Here is a 25,483-nt window from a genome sequence, read left to right as displayed (position 1 = left end):
GATTTCTTTCTTGTGCTTCCTGGGCTTCAATTTCTGAGATAGAAATTTTGTAATGCATACAGTTCATTTTTATTTTAGACTAAACTTTTTGATTTCAATCCTTCCAAGTGACATTAATTATTGTTTGTAAACCATTTTCTGTTACTTGGGTTTGCAAAAGTAGCCAAATATTTTTAGGAGTATCTGGTTTGGCCTAAATAATACTTTCAGGGGAACTGAAGGAAAATTTGTAAAGATTTTATGTTGAAAAGTGTTCTGCAAAATAAAATATTCATTTGTGGAGTAAGGCAATACACATTATGAGTTTAAATTACAATTTATTTTGTTGAGTTCCACACACATTGCAAAATGTAATTTTATTCTTGTATTTCTATATTAAGGGGAATCCCACATGCAGAGTCAAGATGCTGAAGACCTAGACACTACAAATACTCCTAAAATGAAGAGCGTCTTTTTCCATGAATGTATTGTAGTAGGAATATAATGGAAACTCTGAGCCACTCTCCACAGCGTCTATATCTGCGTCATGAGGATTCAGACTCGTCGTTTAGGTCTGTGTTATGAGGCTCTAGAGTCGTCGTTTAGATTTGCATCATGCAAGTAAACACTCGTCGTCTTAGTCAGCATCATGATGGTCCGAAATATGGTCCCTCATGATGCAGACCTAGACTACAAGTGTGGACTCTCATGACGCAAACGTAGGAGCCGCGAAAAATGGCTCAGGGTCGCCATTGTATTCCCAGTACTATAGTTTTTAGACGAACTGGATACGAAACAGGTCCTTCGATTTTGTTAAAATGCATTTTGGCAATTTAGAATGATTTTTCCAACTTTGAATGAATTCACAGAACCAGTAAAATACATCCTGGAAACGTAGTTAAATATTTATATAATTGGTGTCATACTTGGCTGAAACATACTAAAGTTAAAGAATCTAGACTTCCAAAATCTTAATTTGGTTCTCATTGCAGTACAGTGGTTAATAGGGGCGTAGATAATTTATTCTTCTGGGGAGGTGACCAATCTTCTTTTTCGGGGGTGGAGGTTCACTTCTTTAGTACAAATATCCATCCGTTTCGGTGTTGAAAAGTGCAGCACAGACTGCATTGCGTTGCCTGGGCATTTATTTATTCCATACTCTCGTAGTCCATCTTCCCTCCCGTATTTTCTCTCTATCCATTTAGTCCTCTCCCACTATCTCTTTGATCACCTCCACCCCCCCCCCCCACTCCCCATCCCTTGGCCGGCCGAAGTCGCCAAGCAGTTCAAGGCGCTACAGTCTGGAACCGCGCAACCGCTACGGTTGCAGGTTCGAATCCTGCCTCGGGCATGGATGTGTGTGATGTCCTTAGGTTAGTTAGGTTTAAGTAGTTCTAAGTTCTAGGGGACTGATGACCTCAGAAGTTAAGTCCCATATTGCTCAGGGCCATTTGAACCATTTTTGAACCCATCCCTTGGCCCATCTCCCCCCCCCCCCCCCCCCCCCCCCACCCTCTATCCTTCTCCTCGTCCTCTCTCTGTTGGATTCCGCCACCTCAGTTCATCTCCTCTTCACCTATCTATGAAAACTCATATATATTTGTCAACTTTTGTGGTGATCAGTGAATCAGTGTCAAAGTTTATTGCTAGGTAGCATTTATTGTAATACTTTTTGATATGCAGAATTGATAGTTTTGTTTTCTGGTGCGTAAACAAATGAAGTTGAAGGTGTCCCGACAGGGCAATATGCGACATACAAATAGCCATGTGAAAAACATGATTTTCAAGATTGATACCACAAACATATAACAACTGCCCCTGCGATTTATCTATCAACATGGCAAATGTAAGCTGCACTGGAAATTATAACCGTTTAAAGTCGAATGGCATGTCGGTCGGAATCTTAGTGATATTGGAATCAAACTGTCCTCACCTTTGTACTTTCCTTTTAAAATTGTGGCTTCGATTACGTTATTCTTTAACTTCTTCCCCGCAAGCCGGGTGCCATTACAAAGACGTGGCTGGTTTACCTTTCGCAACATGATTGCCGATCCGACTTAATTACAGATTGGGAGGCGGTAATCCGGGGAAATCCAGCGAATTTAAAAATTCCGTAGGATAGTTGACTACATCATCTTAGTTAGTAACGGAATAAACCGACTTGTATGTCAGCAATTCGCCAGGTGTCATATTTTGAATCTGAAAATTCATTTCGTTAACATCAAGGTTTTTTGCAGCCAATATAACACGTTCACTCAACCAAAAATGGTTTGCAACTGTTAAACGACATTTGCTGTGCGTGAATTGTCCAACACGATGACTGTGAATGTGTCAGACAGCTCTCAAATTTCAAAAAGATCATAGACATTTCGTTTAAAAGAAATGTATATATATATATATATATATATATATACATACATTTCTCTTAAATGTATATATATATATATATATATATATATATATATATATATATATATATATACAAACATTTCTTTTAAACGAAATGTCTATGATCTTGAAGAGAGTACCTTACAAAAGATTTTGACATCGTTTGCGGGTTACCATGAAAGTTCACTATGTACGCATGTTTCCATGGAGAAGGTTTTTGAATATTTACATGTGCATGTATATGTATATATATATTTATATATGTTTATGTATATATATGTATATGCGTATATATATGTATATATGTATGTATATGTATATATATGTATTTGTCTATGAGTATATATATACTCATAGACAAATATATATATATATATATATATATATATATATATATATATATATATACATACATATAAATACGCATATACATATACATATATATATATATATATATATATATATATATATATATACATGCACATGTAAATATTCAAAAACCTTCTCCATGGAAACATGCGTACATAGTGAACTTTCATGGTAACCCGCAAACGATGTCAAAATCTTTTGTAAGGTACTCTCTTCAATGTACTGTCCGAAATATTATGTAGACAGTGATGTTCCTCTTGATGGTCAAGTGTGCAAAATTTCTTCAAGATCGGAATAAAATTGTAGGTTGGTGTAGAAGTGTGTACGTAAAGTACCCTCCGCCATGCACCATTCAGAATTTTAAGCAGGCAGCGCCCTTCATCCTGCTTTGAATATCAAGTGTGCCAAATTTCATCAAGATCGGAATAAATACGTACAATTTGTCGAGTTCCGTTATGTAAAGGAACCTCTGCCATGCACCATATGAAATTTTATGTAGACTGTGACCTTCCTCTTGGTTTCAAGGTATAATGTGCAAAATTTCATCAAGATTCTATGCAATACAAACACACGGACACAATGAAAACGCACTTTCAATTTTTGTCAAATTTTCCAATTTTTCGGTCGATTTTCGAAAAATTTTATTTTATAAAAACCTTGTCCTGAGAATTACGAACACAGCAAAAAACATTTAGCCGAACTGGTCCAGGCGTTCTCGAGTTTTACGCTTATCAACACATTTGGCAATTAATTTTTATTTATGTAGATAAGAAGCCCGAAATATACGCGTAAAGGAAGAATATACAAATAAAACCAATATTTTTTTTACCTGAAATTAATACATATATATATAATGTTGGGGTTTGTCTTTTGGTGCTCAGGCAAAATAAAAACTTTTGATTAACGTTCATAATACGACAATGACGCGCGCAGACTAAACGGCTGCGTAGCGCAGTAATATGGGCAGACAAGCAAGTTTCCCGCAGCCTGCCCGGGTTGGGTGGTGCTTGGCTTGGCTGGGAGTGAAGCAGCCTGCCCGTTCTGTTGACAACGAGCGGCGGCCTGCCCGCCTGGCCACCGGGCAAGCATGGGCGGGTTAAAAGCGGGACATGTACACCTCTAACACACAGACAACCAGAATACGGCGCTGCGGTCGGCAACGCCTATGGAAGACAACGACTGTCTGGCGCAGTTGTTGGATCGTTGACTGCTGCTACAATGGCAGGTTATCAAGATTTACGTGAGTTTGAACGTGGCATTATAGTCCCCGCACGAGAGATGGGACACAGGATCTCCGAGGTAGCGATGAAGTGGGGATCTTCCCTTACGACCATTTCACGAGTATACCGTGAATATCAGGTATCCGGTAAAACATCAGGTCTCCCGACATCGCTGTGGCCAGAAAAAGATCCTACAAGAACGGGACCAACGACGACTGAAGAGAATCGCCCAACCTGACATAAGTGCGACCCTTCCGAAAATTGCTGCAGGTTTCAGTGCTGGGCCACGAACAAGTGGCAGCGTGCGAACCGTTCGACGAAACATCATCGATATGCGCTTCCGGAGCAGAAGTCCCACTCGTGTACCCTCGATGACTGCACGACACAAAGCTTTATGCGTCGCCTGGGCCCCTCTACGCCGACATTGGACTGTTGATGACCGGAAACGTGTTGCCTGGTGGGACGAGTCTCGTTTCAAATTGTATCGATCGGGCAGATGTGTACGGGTATGGAAACAATCTCATGAATCCAACGACCCTGCACGCCAGCAGGGGACTGTTCAAGCTGGTGGAGACTCTGTAGTGGTGAGGGGCGTGTAGCTCTTGCAGTGATATGGGACCCCTGATACGTCTAGATACGGTTCTCGCAGGTGACAAGTACGTAAGCATCCTGTCTGATCACCTGCATCCATGGACGTGGGCAATTCCAGCGGGTCAATGCGACACCCCACACGTCCAGATTTGCTACAGAGTGGCTCCAAGAACACTCTTCTGAGTTTAAACACTACCGCCGCCCACCAAACTCCCCAGACATGAACATTATTGAGCATATCCGGGATGTCTGGCAACGTGCTGTCAGAAGAGAATCCATCTCGTCGCACTCCTACGGATTCATGGACAGCCATGCATGGTTCGTGGTGTCCACTCCCTCCAGTTAGTCAAGTGCATCCCACGTCGTGCCGCGGCACTTCTGCGTCCTCGCGGGGGCCCCACACGATATTAGGCAGGTGTAAGTGCTTCAAAGACTGCAATGATGGAATTTAATATACGGAAACAAATAGAATTTGACATGAAATTATCCATAGAAAATGACATTGTAAATAAGGAAAAATGGACAAAGTTCTTCGGAATTACAATCCAGGACAGCCTCAAACGGGACATGCATATCGATTCCTTAGCATGTAAGCTGTCGAAGAATGTGTTTCCTATAAATATGATTAGCAAATATTGTAACGGCATGTGTGTACTAAAAACTGCCTATCATGCCCTATTCTCATCAAATTTAAACCATGCTGTAGAAATATGGGGTGCAACAACTCAAGCCAACCTAAGCACATTATTAATACTACAGAATAAAGCTATCAGAATTATTTGTGGTGCCAAACCTCGAGAATCATGTCGGAATCTGTTCCCAAAGTTAGGTGTGCTTACCATTATAGGTGTATACATATTGAAAGTTATACTGCTTGTGGAAACAATAAATCCAAATTTCAACTGTGACCTGCACCAGTACGATTCAAGGCTAAAGTTCAGATACCATGTAAATAGCCACAGAACAGCTTTATATGAAAAAAATGCACTTCATGCTGGGCTGAAGCTACCCAATGCCCAACCAAAAAGTCTCACAACCCTTCCCACTAACAAAAGATCAGCTAAAAAGAATTCTAATTGAAAACCCTTTTCATTCCCTAGACAAGTATTATACCTGTATGAAAATTGCTTCATAAGTATGTCAAGCTCATAGTTTTAACTAACCTACAACTAATATAATGTTGATAACAACAATATTTGTAATATTGTGATTGTATACTACCAAATGTAAAATGCATCAAAACGTAAAATTTATTAATACAAACAAATCTTTAGTTTGTAATTTATAAACTGACGTATTCAGAAAATAATCTGTATGATGTCCTGACACTGTATGATTTCTACAGATTGTATCTGATTATTCGATGTTGAATAAATACTATTATTATTATTATTATGAGTTTGTGAAAAAAAATTTGTTCTGCCTTAGACAAGTCTAGCAAAGTTGCAGGATTGTTCTGTGACCTCATAAAAGCATTTGATTGTGTAAACCATCAATGGCTCCTGTATAAAATGGAAAAATACGGAACTGGAGGTCATGTTTTAGAGTGGTTCAGGTTATACCTCACAAAGAAGAAACACAGAGTAGTTATATCATCAAGCAAGGGAAATTTCTTCTCTGAATGGATGATTATTTCACAAGGTGTTCCACAAGGCTGACTTTTGGTTCCAATTTTATTCTTACTGTACATAAATGACTTGCCACTAAACATAAATTCACACTCAGTTTTATTCACTGATGATACGGCTGCCCTCATCAAAACCAATCACTCACAACAAATTCCCTCAACAGCCACAAATCTATTAGACAGTGTAGAACACTGGTTCTGACTAAATGTGTTAAAATCGCATATTGGAAAAAAAACATTTACTACAGTTCAAAACTATAAACTCTAAGATAAATGAAATTCATATTACCTGCAGTAACCAAGTACTGAAAGAATCAGATTGTGTTAAATTTTTAGGAATCAAAATTTATCCTGGTCTTCATATATAGAAAGCAAATAAGATAAACAGCCTGACCTTTGCTATGAAGATTTTGTCATATTCAACTAGCATGGAGATAAGAAAAGTAGTTTATCACAGCTATTTTGAAGCTGTTATAAGGTATGGCATTATCTTTTGGGGTAATACAAGCAAAATCATTAGAATATTAAAATTACAAAAATCAATTGTTAGAAATATGTGTAATGCAAGACCAAAAAAATCTTGTCGCCCACTGTTAAGAAATCTAGTGGTATTAAGTGCCCTCTGTTTGTATATCTCTGAACTGATTATTTTTGTATACAGTAACCGTATGTTATTCGTAGACAACAATATTAAGCATCAATACAGCACTAGGAATAAGACAAACTTCATGCTTCCTACTCACAGGTTAAAGTCATATGCACAAACCCCAGAATAATAGGCATGAAAATCTACAACATGCTAAAAAAGAAACAAATAAATAGCATGGAGCTAGAGCAATTTAAATCAAAGCTGCACAAGGTATTAGCAGAAAAAATTTTATTACTCTGTAGAAGAATTTATGAACGATGATGTGGAAGTCTGAGCAAGGAAACATCACCTGTAAATTAAGCTTAGCAGTTTTGTGTCAAATAAATGATTGTAAAAATATGTCCACTATGCAAACACTGTTGTTATATATTACTTTGTAATTCATGTAAACTGGAGTGTTGATATATTGTTTTTGTAATACTGTATATACAAATTGTAATTGTAATGTAAATGTAATGTTGACGAGTCCCCAGTACATCAGATCTGTGATTTGACTTTGTATGTTACGGGATAATAAACATTCTGATTCTGAAGAACCTCTGACTGAGTCATTTAAAGAATGTTTGATTAGGAAACTTCTTATTGACAATTTTCGTCCATGAATACCATGTTCTCATATTTCCCACCAGAAATGTGCTACAGAAATAATAACATCCACAGATCTATGTAAATAATATCTGTAAGGTTTTGACTCATAGTTAGTAAGCATCTATGCATTTACATTTTTACTGATGTTTGTTTATTGTATATATCTATATGCATTTTTATGTGAACACAATTTATGACACAGATAACACTGTAGTAAAGTAGTATTAAGACTCATTTATATGCCTGGTTGTATGCACAGTTTTATAAGACCATGAGATGAACCGATTATGCTTGGTGAGACACAGGTTTGACACACATGGTTTTTGAGGAAGGTTTAATTTCGCGACCACGAATTTCGGGGTTTTGGCTTTCTCTTTTTTTTTTTTTTTGGAGGGGGGGGATCTCTCGTGCTTTGTTCTCTGCGGTCGTTTTCCCTTTGTTGCGACTAGGAATTTCACATGTACTGTGCAACATGGAACGGTCGTGGTCTCATATGTGTTGACAGTAATCTTGCACATATGAGCCACTCAGTAGGAATGTTAAACCAGACTGCTGTAGTATATAGCAGCATCATATTTCTATGCAGGCATGGTTTCAGTGTAAACAAGTTTAATATTTATGTATTATGTAAATAGTTAGGTATTTAGTACGTCGCTTTCTGGTATTCAGGTAGCAGGGACTCAATTGTAAATAAGATGTAAATTTGCAAAAGCGACTGTTTACATGTGTCGCAAATAGTGCCACAAGGATAAGTGGACTATCAACAGAACATAGGACACTCAAGAGAGTGCGAAATGTGGACTTCGAAGTGTTTACATATAATTAGGAGAAAGAGATTATAAAAAATGGCTAGGTCCAACTCACCGTTTTTTGACGATGTGTAGCAGCCGACGGGAGAGGAACCAACGTCTTCAGCCTCTTCTTGTGGCCTAATCCAATGAGTGATAAAACATTCACACACGCACAGAAAGCAATATAGTGTAGTGCACCATAGTGACATGCTACTTTTCAGGCACAAACCGTCACTAATTTCGCTAAAGACACAGTGCTGGGACGATGTGTTATCGACAACACATAAACAATGCAATCACACACGATGAGACTTTACGGTGCGATGAATAAAATGTGTTAGCAGAGACGTTTAATAAATGCATGCTTAAAAATAAGCGTATAAACGCACTAAATAAGAAGCACTGTTGAGACACTTTTGTTGTGGTTATTCAAACCGGGAACGATTTTAAAACAGTATGACAAGCTTCAGTCGTGTGAACTGTTAACGCTCTAGTGAATAAACAGTGACAATTTACATTCATGCTAGAGGGATACTTATCACACAACACAACACGTGCTTATCCGATCCTTTTTCCCAGGACGCTACAGTGTGTAGTGACATATAAAGGACTAATTCTGCCGCGTTTTATGCATTTCATGAACGCAAGAAGCTTCGCGTGGATTGGCACTGCGTGCTTCCGCGCAGCAATGCAATGCAACTCGAATCACGTGCGCGGAATGTGCCTGCCCATATAGTTCCACCGGCCGGCAGCAGGGCGCGCGGCATGCGGCGAGTGATCGGGTGACGTCATCGCTACGAGATGGCGCTAGCTGCCACCTGTTGCTAGAGAGCCTGTACAGGGAGAGAGTGGCCAACCCAACGAGTTAAAATTTCATAGAGTGGCTATAGGTCCGCCATGTTTGAAGCAAATTGAAGTTCTGGCCGCCATGTTTTCTTTAGTCAAGGCATTCGTCTGCTGTGTCCCGCCCCCTTGTAACTGCGTTTTACTTACTTGAAATAGCCCATACTAGCTTTATTTTTTCTAAAACAAGCAATAGACAGCAGTGATTTCAGTGTACACTGACAGCAAAATGGGACGTTTTTGTCGAAATATGGCTAAACTTTTCGATGTAGATAACACTACAAGACAACTCAAATAAGTCTGTCCATCCACTATAACGTTACTTGTTGCCCATACTAGCTTTATTTTTTCTAAAACAAGCAATAGACAGCAGTGATTTCAGTGTACACTGACAGCAAAATGGGATGTTTTTGTCGAAATATGGCTAAACTTTTCGATGTAGATAACACTACAAGACAACTCAAATAAGTCTGTCCATCCACTATAACGTTACTTGTTGCCCATAAATTAATGCAATTAGAGCAGGTACCACCAGAATATTACGGTGAAACTTTTAAACATGCTGTGGTTAACTATTAGAAACAGTAACGGGCGCAGAAATGCGATATTTTTGTCGCTATTTCAAAGTAAACAGTCAAAGCCTCAAAAACCAGTACACTGTGAAAGAGAATTTATTTGAAATATGTGTTACAAGTAGTTAACACAAGCATAGTAGTTCAATAACAAAGTCGAAGCGTTCTTGGGTGGGGTAATTTCATAAATTTTCGTAAGTAGCTGTATGCCTTGGCAGAATAAAAGTTTAGGGTCAGGGCAAATTTCCTTATTTGCTGAGAATAATGGCATACTTTAGCACTGCACTGAAGTTCCAATAGCTCCTTCAACAAACCAACTACATGTTCACTGTTTAACATATCAGAAACTGAACTACATAGCCTTCTTCTCAAACCAGCAACTAAAGTCTGTAACTGCACTATTCTTCTTTTGTGTCGTACACTAAGTTGCTTCATTTGCTTTATCCGCTTCTTTAGTCGCACATTCTCTGCTTGTACTCTGTTATATTGTGTTTTCAACTTCTTAGGGCTTGGTAGACAGTAATTGTGGTCAGCAGAAACAGATATGGGTCCGACAGGCATTGAAAGAATGTAGTTACATCATATGTTTATAACAGAGTTACACCATAAGATTATAATAGAAAGTATGTAATTCAAAGTAATAAGAACACGGAGTAAAATTAAATTATTGACTTACTTTGTGCTAATGATGTCACTGTAATAGCACTATCTTGCAAATTGTCGAAAGATCGCTTTCTGGGTTGTGGTCGTAATACTTTATCTTGCTTTTGTAAATGTGGTGGAAAGTTAAAGATAGTAGGTACTGGTTTTGACAAAAGGCGCCTCTGAACATTTGTGTGGTACATATATTTCTCTTCAAAATCAGCTGAACAGAGGTAACTGGCTGTAGTAGGAAACCAGTTTTCTCGCTTCATATTTATAACCCATCTTTTTGTAATTTCCTTATCTTTTAAAGGAAATCTGTAATCAACGATAAATAAATTACTTCCTTCATTTTTCTTAAGCGTAATTACAGTTCCAATGCAAATGACTCTTTAATAAACATTAAAAAACGTGTGTCGTATTTCGGTACTAATATACTTACTTATAATATGAAATATTTGTTGTTTTATCGCTGCGATTTGTGCACTTGAACGCTGAACACACTGCAGGCATGTTGACTTTATATTTTGTAACAAAAAAGTCAACTAGAAAAGTTAAATATTGCAGTAATATCACAACAGCTGACACACTTCCAACACAAACAACAGTAACGCTTTCCTAATGTTTTGACTAAGGAGAACATGGCGGCCGAGTTAGCGTTGGTTGCCGCTAGGAGCGCTGTAACTAGTATCTCAGCCACTCTATGAAATTTTAACTCGTTGGGCCAACCGGACGATACGGCGGCCATTTTACTGCCAAACTCCGGGCGGAACTTTTGAATGGCCAGTAGTGGAGTACAAACTCACCGAATCAAAAGCACAAGACAATATGGCGAAATCATTCGTGAAATGCCTTTCTTTACAGCTATAATATACTCATAGTAGCCTACTACGTACAGCACAGGAAAATTTGATACAGTGACTGTAAAAATTATTCGTTACTTGCATTTATCTCCTTTAAAGTTCGTTTACTAGACATATTGCAATAAAAGTAACGTAAACAAAACAAAAATAGTGTATAGCATTTGTTTTGTATCGGAAGTGCATAACGCTAAAGATTTAACGTACCTGTATTACGTCAGATGAATGAAAGTCGTAAGTAGTTGAAACTTCCTGGCAGATTAAAACTGTGTGCCGGAGCGAGACTCCAACTCGGGACCTTTGCCTTCCGCGGGCAAGCGCTCTACCAACTGAACTACCCAAGCACTTGCCCGCGAAAGGCAAAGGTCCCGAGTTCGAGTCTCGGTCCGGCACACAGTTTTAATCTGCCAGGAAGTTTCATATTAGAGCACACTCCGCTGAAGAGTGAAAATCTCATTCTCGTAAGCAGTTGTTTACTTGTTACATGCAAAAAGTGTGAGACGTATTAGTACTTCTTGTCACGTCTTCAAACTTTTTGCATGTCATAAGTAAACAACTGCTTACGACTTTACTGAACACCTCTCGTAGATAACAAACGAAAAAGATTACAAAAATCAGGTAATGTTAAATGTAGGCTACTGTAATAACGACCAAATATAACAAGAAAACTACCGTATCCCTTCTATCCCACAGTAAGTAGGCCTATTAAAAACTGTCTTCAAGAGTACCTACAATTATTTACTACGAAAAATGTTTGAGCAACCACGACAGCCGCGGAAAACGTGCTTACAACTTGCCTGCGTCCATGATGACTGGGTGTGTGTGTGGTGTCCTTAGGTTAGTTAGGTTTAAGTAGTTCTAAGTTCTAGGGGACTGATGACCTCAGATGTTAAGTCCCATAGTGCTCAGAGGCAGTGCCTTGCCTGCGTCAACAGTCAGGCAATAATAATACTCAGACCAAAATAATGCCTATTGTTCTGATTCGGAACGAAATAAAGTTTGACGCTATAAAGTCGAATGAGCGTGGCACAACAATTACAGGAACTTCCCGTTTCCAGCAAGGTCGTCAGATAATGGCTTTAGAAAAGCTTGTGGTGCTACCAGTATGCACGAACTGTTAAAGAAATAAAAGCTTACAAATGCAGTGAATTGTAATAGGCCTATCTGTTTTGCGTGACTAAAAGTACTTAAAAAAACTGCCCACTGCTTTTGTCTTTCTTCATTGCGTGGAAATGCTAACACGCGAAATCCACCTTCGCCTCTATTGGAACAACCAAATGCAGCACAACCTGGCATCGTTTACGAACGTCTGCAGAACGAATTACAGATGTCAAAAACAATACTGTGCAATTGCTAACGTGTTTACTTCAAACATGTAGGCCTACCGACTTCATCACAAAACGCTTCATTATTTCAACTCGTATTTTAGATCCCAAACGCTAATTACGTACTAAAAACGACATACAACTAAATCGAACATGCGTGCACACCGCATAACAAGTCTCTCAATAATTCAGATTCCTTTTAACCGTTTCCAAAAGTCCTCTGAACTTCAATTCAGCTCACAAGCACGGCGAACATAGGAAGCGCGAGAGACGTTTGGCAGAAAAATGGCGCCAAACCTAATCAACCAGTCACGGCCAACTTCACCCGTGGCCACTCCCTCTCTGTATGCAGGCAGGCTCCCTACCTCACATCACACCAGCCGCTGCTGGCCGACGCTCTTCGCTTGTCTGCCCAGTTGAAAGAGCGCCGGGAGCAATGACCTCGCACACCGCGCGGCTACTGTCCGCTCAGCCAATACGTTCGCTCGGCGGACTTTTAACTAAATAAATATGCAAAGCAGACACTTTTTTTTTGACGAGACATGGACAAATACGTGCCAAGAGCACAGTAAAGAATACATTATGTGTGTTTTCTCATTCGTAAAAGGCGTTTACACATGAAGTAACATTTATAGGACTTGTATGATTTGTACGATAATTTGCGGAACTTTTAATGAAATGATTGATAAGTTGAACTTTAAAGATGAAAGACAATTTCCGTAAACATGAACATTAACAAAACTATAATTAAAAAGTAAAACTATCTAAAAGTTTGCCCGCTACCTGACTTTTACATTCAACTGAATTCTACTTTATATTTTCTAACATGTAATGAAACTAAAAAGTATCATTCAAGGGGGCAGTGAAATGTTTATTTTTACGCGTAAACAAATTTAAACCTCAAAAAACTAAAATAATTTATGTAAACCTACGTAAGAAACGCACTTGTAGTTGTTGTTGTTGTTGTTGTGGTCTTCAGTCCTGAGACTGGTTTGATGCAGCTCTCCATGCTACTCTATCCTGTGCAAGCTTCTTCATCTCCCAGTACCTACTGCAACCTACATCCTTCTGAACCTGCTTAGTGTATTCATCTCTTGGTCTCCCTCTACGATTTTTACCCTCCACGCTGCCCTCCAGTGCTAAATTGGTGATCCCTCGATGTCTCAGAACATGTCCTACCAACCGATCCCTTCTTCTAGTCAAGTTGTGCCACAAGCTCCTCTTCTCCCCAATTCTATTCAATACCTCCTCATTAGTTATGTGATCTACCCATCTTCTAAAGCTTCTATTCTCTTCTTGTCCAAACTATTTATCGTCCATGTTTCACTTCCATACATGGTGTTGTGGACTGATAAGACAGCCAGTCCACAGTGACGGGTAATCGAAAGGCACGCTCTTAAACTCACGCAGGCTGGCGTGAGGTCTGAAACAGGATACGTAATGAATGCTATAAAGAAAAGTACGTAGCTGCTGGAATACTTAACTTTAATCCACAATTGGTGAACACTGGTCTTGTTACTGTACATGCTTCATTAGATACATAGCAAAGGATAAATGGCGCCTTGCTAGGTCGTAGCAATTGACTTAGCTGAAGGCTATGCTAATTATCGTCTCGGCAAATGAGAGCGTATTTTGTCAGTGAACCATCGCTAGCAAAGTCGGCTGTACAACTGGGGCGAGTGCTAGGAAGTCTCTCTAGACCTGCCGTGTGGCGGCGCTCGGTCTGCAATTACTGACAGTGGCGACACGCCGGTCCGTCGTATACTAGCGGACCGCGGCCGATTTAAACGGCTACCACCTAGCAAGTGTGGTGTCTGGCGGTGACACCACACATGGCTACACTCCATACAAATACTTTCAGAAACGATTTCCTGACACTCAAATCTATACTCGATGTTAATAGATTTCTCTTCTTCAGAAACGCTTTCCTTGCAATTGCCAGTCTACATTTTATATCCTCTCTACTTCGACCATCATCAGTTATTTTGCTCCCCAAATAGCAAAACTCCTTTACTACTTTAAGACTCTCATTTCCTAATCAAATTCCCGCAGCATCACTCGATTAGATTCGACTACATTCCATTATCCTCGTTTTGCTTCTGTTAATGTTAATCTTATATCCTCCTTTCAAGACACTCTCCATTCCGTTCAACTGCTCTTCCAGGTCCTTTGCTGTCACTGACAGAATTACAATGTCATCAGCGAAACTCAAAGTTTTTATTTCTTCTCCATTGATTTTAAAACGTACTCCGAAATTTTTCTTTTGTTTCCTTCACTGCTTGCTCAATATATAGATTGAATAACATTGGGGAGAGGCTACAAGCCTGTCCCACTCCCTTCCCAACCCCTGCTTCCCTTTCATGTCCCTCGACTCTTATAACTGCTATCTGGTTTCTGTATGAATTGTAAATAGCCTTTCGCTCCCTGTATTTTACCCCTGCCACCTTCAGAATTTGAAAGGGAGTATTCCAGTCAACATTGTCAAAAGCTTTCTCTAAGTCTACAAATGATAGAAACGTAGGTTTGCCTTTCCTTAATCTAAGATAAGTCGTATAGTGAGTGTTGCTTCACGTGTTCCAGTATTTGTACGGAATCCAAACTGATCTTCCCCGAGGTCGGCTTCTACAAGTTTTTCCATTCGTCTGTAAAAAATTCGCGTTATTATTTTGCAGCCGTGACTTATTAAACTGATTGTTCGGTAATTTTCACATCTGTCAACACCTGCTTTCTTTGGGATTGGAATTATTATATTCTTCTTGAAGTCTGAGGGTATTTCGCCTGTTTCATACATCTTGCTCACCAGATGGTAGAGTTTTGTCAGGACTGGCTCTCCCAAGGCCGTCAGTAGTTCCAATGGAATGTTGTCTACTCCCGGGGCCTTGTTTCGACACAGGTCTTTCAGCGGTCTGTCAAACTCTTCACGCAGTATCATATCTCCTATTTCATCTTCATCTACACTCTCTTCCATTTCTATAATACTGTCATCAAGTACATCGCCCTTGTATAGACCCTCTATATACTCCTTCCACCTTTCTGCTTTCCCTTCTTTGCTTGGAACTGGATTTCCATCTGAGCTCTTGATATTCATACAAGTGGCTCTCTTATCTCCAAAGCTGTCTTTAATTTTCCTGTAGGCAATATCTATCTTACCCCTAGTGAGATAAGCCTCTACATCCTTACATTTGTCCTCTAGCCATCCCTGCTTAGCCATTTTGCACTTCCTGTCGATCTCATTTTTGAGACGTTTGTATTCCTTTTTAACTGCTTCATTTATTGCATTTTTATATTTTCTCGTTTCATCAATTAGATTCAATATTTCTTCTGTTACCCAAGGATTTCTACTAGCCCTCGTCTTTTTACCTACTTGATCCTCTGCTGCCTTCACTACTTCATCCCTCAAAGCTACCCATTCTTCTTCTACTGTATTTCATTCCCCCATTCCTGTCAATTGTTCCCTTATGCTCTCCTTGAAACTCTGTACAACCTCTGGTTCTTTCAGTTTATCCAGGTCCGATCTCCTTAAATTCCCACCTTTTTGCAGTTTCTTCAGAGTCCACATCTGCCCCTGGAAATGTCTTACAATTTAAAACCTGGTTCCTAAATCTCTGTCTTACCATTATATAATCTATCTGATACCTTTTAGTATCTCCAGGGTTCTTCCATGTATACAACCTTCTATCATGATTCCTAAACCAAGTGTTAGCTATGGTTAAGTTGTGCACTGTGCAAAATTCTATCAGGCGGTTTCCTCTTTCATTTCTTATCCCCAATCCATATTCACCTACTACGTTTCCTTCTCTCCCTTTTCCTACACTCGAATTCCAGTCACCCATGACTATTAAATTTTCGTCTCCCTTCGCTATCTGAATAATTTCTTTTATTTCATCACACATTTCTTCAATTTCTTCGTCATCTGCAGAGCTAGTTGGGATATAAACATGTACTACTGTAGTAGGTGTGGGCTTCGTGTCTATCGTGACCACAATAATGCGTTCACTATGCTGTTTGTAGTAGCTTACCCGCATTCCTATTTTCCTATTCATTATTAAACCTACTCCTACATTACCCCTATTTGACTTTGTGTTTATAACCCTGTAGTCACCTAACCAGAAGTCTTGTTCCTCCTGCCACCGAACTTCACTAATTCCCACTATATCTAACTTTAACCTGTCCATTTCCCTTTTTAAATTTTCTAACCTACCTGCCCGATTAAGGGATCTGACATTCCACGCTCCGATCCGTAGAACGCCAGTTTTCTTTCTCCTGATAACGACATCCTCTTGAGTACTCCCCGCCCGGAGATCCGAATGGGGGACTATTTTATCTCCGGAATATTTTACCCAAGAGGACGCCATCATCATTTAATCATACAGTAGAGCTGCATGCTCTCGGGAAAAATTACGGCCGTAGTTTCCCCCTGCTTTCAGCCATTCGCAGTACCAGCACAGCAAGGCCGTTTTGGTTATTGTTACAAGGCCAGATCAGTCAATCATCCAGACTGTTGCCCCTGCAACTACTGAAAAGGCTGCTGCCCCTCTTGAGGAACCACACGTTTGTCTGGCCTCTCAACAGATACCACTCCGTTGTGGTTGCACCTACGGTACGGCTATCTGTATCGCTGAGGCACGCAAGCCTCCCCACCAACGGCAAGGTCCATGGTTCATGGGGGGAGAGAATAGAAGCTTTCGAAATGTGGTGCTACAGAATAATGCTGAAGATTAGATGGGTAGATCACGTAACTAATGAGGAGGTATTGAATAGAATAGGGGAGAAGAGGAGTTTGGGCAAAACTTGACAAGAAGAAGGGACCGGTTGGTAGGGCATATTCTGAGGCATAAAAAAAAAATCGTAGAGGGAGACGAAGAGATAGATACACTAAGCAGATTCAGAAGGATGTAGGTTGCAGTAAGTACTGGGAGATGAAGAAGCTTGCACTGGATAGAGTAGCATGGAGAGCTGCATCAAACCAGTCTCAGGACTGAAGACCACGACAACAACAACTAGTATAAAGCCTTGAATAATCTACTCAGGTCAAACTTCAACATCACAGAAAAAAACTGAGAAGCAATTCAGTTATTCGATTGTGTAGGCAAACACGTTACCTTTCTTTTACAGCCAATCAGCTTCTAAAGAAAGAAACAAAGCACGAGACCAATAAAATTTTTGCATTCGTAGCGCAGTACAGTGTATGTAGTCGAATATTACATTCACTCGCGTTGATTTCCTGAATCCTTCGTAACAACACAATCTTTGAAAATAATACCTTAAGCAGTTCATCTTAAAAAAATTGAGAATTACTACAAGTTTTAAACGTCGTGTAATCTTAGTCGTCATGTAACACTTCATTTTCATCGTATGTAGACTCGTCAAGGGCTCTCTAAATCATTTTTTCCAAACGTTTCTTCTCTTCACAACACATTCTGAACACACAGTCGTACTAAATCCGCGAAACAGATAACTCTATAACGTCACCTAGTGCCTACGAAGCAACAAAGGTTTCAAAAACGACGAATGGTTAAACTGATACCTCTACGATGTCTGCAGATCTCACAGATCATTCCAGGAGCAAAAAAAGAATGTTAGAAACGACTGAAAATAATCGGAAGTGGCGCGACGTGATATTGCATCCGCCGCGTACTGCCATTTCCTGCTAACGACGAAGTATTACGTCAGCCGCGTGCCAGGTGTTGTTTACAGTTTTGCAGTTACTGCCTCGACAGCAACATCCGCACGTCGTGACAAATGTTAAATGCAGATGTTCACCGAGGAACAGCATCTCGGAACCAAAAACCGAGCATTACTAGGCGGAAAGTAAACACGTTGCCCTCGTTTTTCTAATAACTTCTCGAAACGACGTACTTTCCTTGGCACAAAAAACTTGTCGTCTAGCTGCATATACTGTACGAGCACAGTGTCGTAGTAACACGATAGTTCGTGAATTCGAAGCAAAAACTGTAGAAAAAGAAAGCACAGCACTTACCACGCCCAGCTTACGAGTGCAACACACACAAACAGCGCGGTGCGTTCCACGAGTCCGCACTCGCACACGACCTGCCGCTCAGAGCATTCTTCCACTCGGCTGGATGTCTTACGCCATTCCTGCACTGCGCATGCGCGAACAAGCTGGTAACTTTTTATAACAGTAGCACGCGGTCGACTTCGTCGCGCAACTCTTTCGTCCGTCCCATAACTAACTCGTCAAAAGTTACACTCGTGTCGAATGTTGAGAACACAGACCACTTTAAAACGACGTGTACTTGTCGACTGCACCGTAAAAAGCAATAGCAGAGAGTGTGGTTTCAGGGAACAGTCGCCCACCGCGCACGCTGTCTCCCACAGGCCGAAGCAACGACAGAGCAACACATACGAACTTCTCCGACAGAAGGATGGGCCCGTCCTAATTCGAGTGTGGCGCCATTACTTTTTGTGACTTTCAGGCAGAGCGCTGAATAAAATGACCAGTCATATCTACATCCATACTCCGCAAGCCACCTGACGGTGTGTGGCGGAGGGTACCTTGAGTACCTCTATCGGTTCTCCCCTCTATTCCAGTCTCGTATTGTTCGTGGAAAGAAGGATTGTCGGTATGCCTCTGTGTGGGCTCTAATCTCTCTGATTTTTTCCTCACGGTCTCTTCGCGAGATATACGTAGGAGGGAGCAATATACTGCTTGGCTCTTCGGTGAAGGTATGTTCTCGAAACTACAACAAAAGCCCGTACCGAGCTACTGAGTGTCTCTCCTGCAGAGTCTTCAACTGGAGTTTACCTATCATCTCCGTAACGCTTTCGCGATTACTAAATGATCCTGTAACGAAGCGCGCTGCTCTCCGTTGGATCTTCTCTATGTCTTCTATCAACCCTATCTGGTACGGATCCCACACTGCTGAGCAGTATTCAAGCAGTGGGCGAACAAGCGTACTCTAACCTACTTCCTTTGTTTTCGGATTGCATTTCCTTAGGATTCTTCCAATGAATCTCAGTCTGGCATCTGCTTTACCGACGATCAACTTTATATGATCATTCCATTTTAAATCACTCCTAATGCCTACTCCCAGATAATTTATGGAATTAAATGCTTCCAGTTGCTGACCTGCTATTTTGTAGCTAAATGATAAGGGATCTATCGTTCTATGTATTCGCAGCACATTACACTTGTCTGCATTGAGATTCAATTGCCATTCCCTGCACCGTGCGGCAATTCGCTGCAGATCCTCCTGCATTTCAGTACAATTTTCCATTGTTACAACCTCTCGATATACCACAGCATCATCCGCAAAAAGCCTCAGTGAACTTCCGATGTCATCCACAAGGCCATTTATGTATATTGTGAATATCAACGGTCCTACGACACTCCCCTGCGGCACACCTGAAATCACTCTTACTTCGGAAGACTTCTCTCCATTGAGAATGAGAGGCTGCTGTTTACAGGCTAAAATATTCATTTTACGTTATCAAAACTTATATGATAAAAATACATATTGAAATATATCTTATTGTTCTGATTTACAGCGGACAAAGCGGGATTTCCTTCTTACTTGTGTTCACAAAAAGCAAAGCATATTCCACATGTTTTCACAAAAAGTATCCCCAAACTCAAACTCTGCATACAGCCACTATACGTAATCACTTAGAAGATTCAAACACTCGATTCAATTTCGCTGGACGCCATTGTAATATTAGTAATTTTAGCCTCACAAACATTAATATACGCTCATTAGTAAACGCCTGATGGCCTAAAGTTATCGAACAATTGTCAAGTAAAAGAAATGTACCATTGCACAGCAGCGACAGAATCTATCATTCTTTATCTTTGACGTTCTTGCGCGGTGCCTGTAAATCTCTATCTACATGTATCGATTAACGATATTAAAAAAGAATTCAGTTGTTTCAAGACAAATGAGGCGTTGGGCGCCTCACCTTTTACGGTTTGTATTCCATGAGAGGCGGACGCGGACTTGCTGCGTTCCGCAACGGTATTTTATATTTTATGTGAAAATATTGAGTGAATATGCTAACTGTTATTTTTTCCAATCAGAAAACATGTAGTTTCTTGTAACTGATTACGAACAGACAACAGCAAGAGGACATTTTGACTTATGTATAAACTAGTTAACCACAATGGTCATCTATTGTAATTTAATATGAAAAGGTACGTAGCATTAAAAAAAACTTGTGTTAAAGATACGTGTGCTTATTTTAGTAGATTAACCTTGATGATTTCCATCTCCTCATTTACTTGACTGTTAATTATTTTGTGTTAGTTCATCACCAGAAATTACGATCACGCTGATGGGCCGAACGCAGCATCAGGCAGAAGGAACATTATCGTTTTCCTATTATTTCTGAACCAACTTTTTTGTGTAGTGTTGCATTTCTTTTAAAGTCTATAAATGTTCTGGTCCCTTACTGTTGATCCGGGTATGACTACATCGCGACTATAAAAATGCATAGAAATGATAATGTTTCTTCCGAACGATCTCAAATATATCAATATGCAGCTCTTATTCAGGTATAGATTTAAGTGTCAGGAAGTCGTTTCTGAAAGTATTTGTATGGAGTGTAGCCATGTATGGAAGTGAAACGCGGACGATAAATAGTTTGGACAAGAAGAGAATAGACGCTTTCGAAATGTGGTGCTACAGAAGAATGCTGAAGATTAGGTGGGTAGATCACATAACTAATGAGGAGGTATTGAATAGAATTGAAGAGAAGAGGAGTTTGTGGCACAAGTTGACAAGAGGAAGGGATCGGTTGGTAGGACATGTTCTGAGGCATCAAGGGATCACCAATTTAGTACTGGAGGACAGCGTGGAGGGTAAAAATCGTAGAGGGAGACCAAGAGATGAATACACTAAGCAGATTCAGAAAGATGTGGGTTTGCAGTAGGTACTGGGGGATGAAGCAGCCTGCACAGGATTAAGTAGCATGGAGAGCTGCATCAAACCAGTCTCAGGACTGAAGACCACAACAACATCGTGGTCAACCAGCTTTATCAGTGATGTATCCGTACACTGTGTATATGAACATCTTCTAAAAGTCGTCTCACCGATTTCTGTGACGTTAACTTCCGTGTGGGTTCGTAACACAAATCTTCATTCGTGTTGTGACATTCGCTGGCTAAGGTGGTGGCAATTTCTTCGTAAAAACTGGGAGCTCTCGAAGGAATGCCCCACCATAACCTCGTGTTCCACGGTTTCATCATTCCGACGTGTAAAGTGGACGCTGAGGATTTCAGAACATTTTTAAGAGCACCAGCGAACTCACTACCACACGAAAGCTGGTGTTCGTACTAACAACGCACATTTCAGAAATTTTACAGTGACGAAATTTTCAACAGGTTGCCGTACACTGTTGTTTAAAGTAACACATTCTTCGTCGGAGTCCTGGGAGGCCACAATTTTCTTCGAGTCTGACATACTGAATGCTTTGGATCGAGGCAGTCGGGTAGAGGCAGTATATCCCGATTTACGAAAAGTAGCCGCCTCAGGTAACCCACAGATGTTGTGAAAAGTACGAGCATATGGGGTGCCGAGTGATATCTGTGACTGGATTGAAGTCTTTTTGGTGGTCAGGACGCAGCATGTCATCTCGGCTGGAGGACGGGTCGTGGGTCGTGCCTGGGGGATCACATGGTACCGAGGTCGTGCAGGGACGACGCAGTGCAAGCAGCCTGCTCGTGTGTCGGCAGCGCTACGGACTGAAACTGCTCTGCAGCCTCGGCAAGAGATTTCGTCCTCAGACGGTCTAGCACTCAGCGAGTGGGTAGCCAAGTCTATCAACACCATTTTTTTAGTGGAGACTGTCCATCGCTCGGACACGCAATGCAAAGTGAGATGAAATGATGCGTTTATAGGAAAATATTCGAGGAAATGGATGGTGACGAATTTTGTTGGCAGTGAAGCTTACTGGCAGATTAAAACCGTGTGCCGGACCGAGACTCGAACTCGGGACCTTTTGCCTTTCTTCTCAGGACTGCTAGTTACGTTTCGCAGGAGAGCTTCTGTGAAGTGTGGAAGGTAGGAGACGAGGTACTGGCGGAACTGAAGCTGTGAGGACCGGTCGTGAGTCGTGCTTGGGTAGCTCAGACGGTAGAGCACTTCCCCGCGACAGCCAAAGGTCCCGAGTTCGAGTCTCGGTCTGGCACACAGTTTTAATCTACCAGGAAGTTTCACATCAGCGCACACTACGCTGCAGAGTGAAAATTTCATTCTGTTGTTCAATGTTTGGGTAGTGGAACTATTGACAACTAGAGTACTGGCCATTAAAATTGCTACACCAAGAAGAAATGCAGATGATAAACGAGTATTCATTGAACAAATCTATTATACTAGAACAGACATGTGATTACATTTTCATGCAATTTGGGTGAATTGATCCTGGGAAATCAGTACCCAGAACAACCGCCTCTGGCCGTAATAAAGGCCTCGATACGCCTAGGCATTGAGTCAAACAGAGCTGAGCTTGGATGGCGTGTACAGGTACAGCTGCCCATGCAGCTTCAACACGCTACCACAGTTCATCAAGAGTCGTGACTGGCGTATTGTGACGAGCCAGTTGCTCGGCCACCATTGACCAGAGGTTTTCAATTGGTGAGAGATCTAGAGAATGTGCTGGGCAGGGCAGCAGTCGAACATTTTCTGTATCCAGAGAGCCCCGTATAGGACCTGCAACATACGGTCGTGCATTATCCTGCTGAAATGTAGGGTTACGCAGGGATCGAATGAAGGGTAGAGCCACGGGTCGTAACACATCTGAAATGTAACGCCCACTGTTCAAAGTGCCGTCAATGTGAACAAGAGGTGACTGAGACTTGTAACCAATGGCACCCCATACCATCACGCCGCATGATACGCCAGTATGGCGATACCGAATACACGCTTCCAATGTGCGTTCACCGCGTTAAGTCTTGAACTTGTTGCAGTTCGTATCTCTCTTGATAGGACACTTCGAGAAGTTGTTAATAGTGTGCAGCGATGACCCAACCTTCTCGAAGAGATACATTGAAATTTACTTTTGATACTCGATATGCTCGATCCAAGTCGTTCGAAGTAGAGAATTGGTTAGAAGTAGATGAGAAGTTCTGCTTTACTGATATAATAGGGATTCAACTGCCAATCGTAGCTTATGTTGTCTTTGTAAACTTGAGCAGTGCCGAGTTCCGCGAGAAAATAGTTGAGTCTTGCGGGGGTGTCATGAAATTTAAACATTCTGATGGAAACGCTGGTGAAGACACCGTTGCACATGCTGGTTTCGACATTCGTACAGTTCCAATCTTCGAACTGTCGTTTGAGGTTGCAGCAGAACAAATTAATACCGTAATATCACCCTTTGGGAAAGTGCTTAGCAACTCGGCCGAGAAATGGTCAAGCGCGGTCAAATTTCCAGTACTAAACGGAGTACGGTTGCTTCGAGTAGAGTTATAAAAGGACATACCATCGTACACTGTGTGATCAAAAGTATCCGGACACCCACAAAAACATACGTTTTTGATATTAGGTGCATTGTGCTGCCACCTACTGCCAGGTACTCCACATCAGCCACCTCAGTAGTCATTAGATATCTTGAGAGAGCAGAATGGGACTCTCCGCAGAACTCGTGCACTTCCAACGTGGTCAGGTGACTGGGTGTCACGTGTGTCATACGCCTGTACGCGAGATTTCCACACTCCTAAACATCGCTAGGTCCACTTTTTCTGACGTGATAGTGAATTGGAAACGTGAAGGGACACGTACAACACAAAAGCGTACAGGTCGACCTCGTCTGTTGACTGGCAGAGACCGCCGACAATTGAAGAGGGTCGTAGTGTGTAATAGGCAGACATCTCTCCAGACCGTCACACAGGAATTCCAAACTGTTTCAAGATCCGCTGCAGGTACTATGGCAGTTAGGCGGGAGGTGACAAAACTTGGATTTCATGGTCGAGCGGCTGCTCATAAACCACACATCTCGCCAGTAAATGCCAAACGACGCCTCGCTCGGTGTAAGGAGCGTAAACATTGGACGATTGAACAGTGGAAAATCGTTGTGTGGAGTGACGAATATCGATACACAATGTGGCGATCCTATGGCAGGGTGTGGGTATGGCGAATTCCTGGTGAACGTCATCTGCCAGCGTGTTTACTGGCGACAGTAAAATTCGGAGGCGGTAGTGTTATGGTGTAGTGTTTTTGATGGAGGGGGCTTGCACCCCTTGTTTTGCGTTGCACTATGACAGCGCAGGCCTACTTTGATGTTTTAAGTACTTTCTTGCTTCCCTCTGTTGAAGAGCAATTCGAGGACGGCTACTACATCTTTCAACACGATCGAGCACCTGTTCATAAAGCACGGCCTGAGGCGGGGTGGTTACACGACAATAAGATCAAGCGAAATTCCCTCAGACTTCAAGAACGATATAATAATTCCAATCCCAAAGAAAGCAGGTGCTGACAGATGTGAAATTACCGAACTATCAGATTAATAAGTCGTAGATGCAAAATACTAACGCGAATTCTTTACTGAGGAATGGAAAAACTGGTAAAAGCCGACCTCGGGGAAGATCAGTTTGGATTCCATAGAAATTTTGGCACACGTGAGGTAGTACTGACCCTACGACTAATCTTAGAAGAAAGATTAAGGAAAGGCAAACCTACGTTTCTAGCATTTGTAGACTTAGTGAACGCTTTTGACAATGTTGACTGGAATACTCTCTTTCAAATTCTGAAGGTGGGAGGCGTAAAATACAGTTATAAGAGTCGAGGGGCATGAAAGGGAAGCAGTGGTTGGGATGGGAGTGAGACAGGGTTGTAGCCTCTCCCCGATGCTATTCAATCTGTATATTGAGCACGCAGTAAAGGAAACAAAATAAAAATTCGGAGTAGGTATTAAAATCCATGGAGAAGAAATAAAAACTTTGAGGTTCGCTGATGACATTGTAATTCTGTCAGAGACAGCAAAGCACTTGGAAGAGCAGTTGAACGGAATGGACACTGTCTTGAAAGGAGGGTATAAGATGAACATCAACAAAAGCAAAACGAGGATAATGGAATGTAGTCGAGTTAAT

General features: G+C 41.1%; 1 protein-coding gene across 4 annotated transcripts in view; it reads right to left on the bottom strand.

Annotated features, from left to right (window-relative positions):
• LOC126473633 (uncharacterized) overlaps positions 1-18,511 on the bottom strand; it is a 128,517-nt gene extending 110,006 nt beyond the window's left edge. The window contains exon 1 of one of the 4 annotated variants that reach the window (XM_050100816.1): positions 18,425-18,511. The gene's annotated coding sequence lies outside the window, so the exon portion shown is untranslated. Of the gene's footprint in view, positions 1-8,275; positions 8,948-18,424 lie in introns of those variants that run through there. The other 3 variants (XM_050100817.1, XM_050100815.1, XM_050100818.1) reach the window with 3 other exon arrangements.
• Positions 18,512-25,483: the final 6,972 nt, after the last annotated feature.

The sequence above is a fragment of the Schistocerca serialis genome, chromosome 4 (assembly GCF_023864345.2).
Source record: "Schistocerca serialis cubense isolate TAMUIC-IGC-003099 chromosome 4, iqSchSeri2.2, whole genome shotgun sequence".
Taxonomy (NCBI): Eukaryota; Metazoa; Arthropoda; class Insecta; order Orthoptera; family Acrididae; genus Schistocerca; species Schistocerca serialis.
The sequence above is the reverse complement of the archived record's forward strand: the minus strand, read 5'-3'. Positions and strand labels throughout refer to the sequence as shown.